This window comes from Nematolebias whitei, chromosome 14 (assembly GCF_014905685.2).
Source record: "Nematolebias whitei isolate Nwh7 chromosome 14, NemWhi1, whole genome shotgun sequence".
Classification (NCBI taxonomy): domain Eukaryota; kingdom Metazoa; phylum Chordata; class Actinopteri; order Cyprinodontiformes; family Rivulidae; genus Nematolebias; species Nematolebias whitei.
Window position 1 is genome coordinate 1,719,904 of NC_056511.1, and position 533 is coordinate 1,720,436.

Below are 533 nucleotides of genomic sequence, written 5' to 3' on the forward strand. Positions count from 1 at the left end.
AGACGGGAGGTCCAGATGAGACGGGAGGTACAGATGAGACAGAAGGTACAGATGAGACAGGAGGTTCAGATGAGACCGAAGATTCTGACAAGACAGGAGGTCCAGACGAGACAAGAGGTTCAGATGAGACAGGAGGTTCAGATGAGACAGGAGGTTCAAACAAGATGGTAGGTTCAGAAGAGACAAGAGGTTCAGACGAGACAGGAGGTTCAAACAAGATGGTAGGTTCAGACGAGACAAGAGGTTCAGACGAGACAGGAGGTTCAGATGAGACAGGAGGTCCAGATGAGACAGGAGGTCCAGATGAGACGGGAGGTCCAGATGAGATGGGAGGTACAGATGAGACAGAAGGTTCAGACGAGACAGGAGGTTCAAACAAGATGGTAGGTTCGGATGAGACAAGAGGTTCAGACGAGACGGGAGGTTCAGACGAGACGGGAGGTCCAGACAAGACGGGAGGTCCAGATGAGACGGGAGGTCTAGACGGGACGGGAGGTCCAGACAAGACGGGAGGTCCAGACAAGACGGGAGGT

The 533-nt window shown here is 53.1% G+C and overlaps 1 protein-coding gene across 1 annotated transcript in view; it reads right to left on the reverse strand.

Annotated features, from left to right (window-relative positions):
* The window catches only part of trappc14 (trafficking protein particle complex subunit 14), a 23,020-nt gene that overhangs the window by 12,279 nt on the left and 10,208 nt on the right, over positions 1 to 533 (reverse strand). The gene's annotated exons all lie outside the window — the stretch shown is intronic.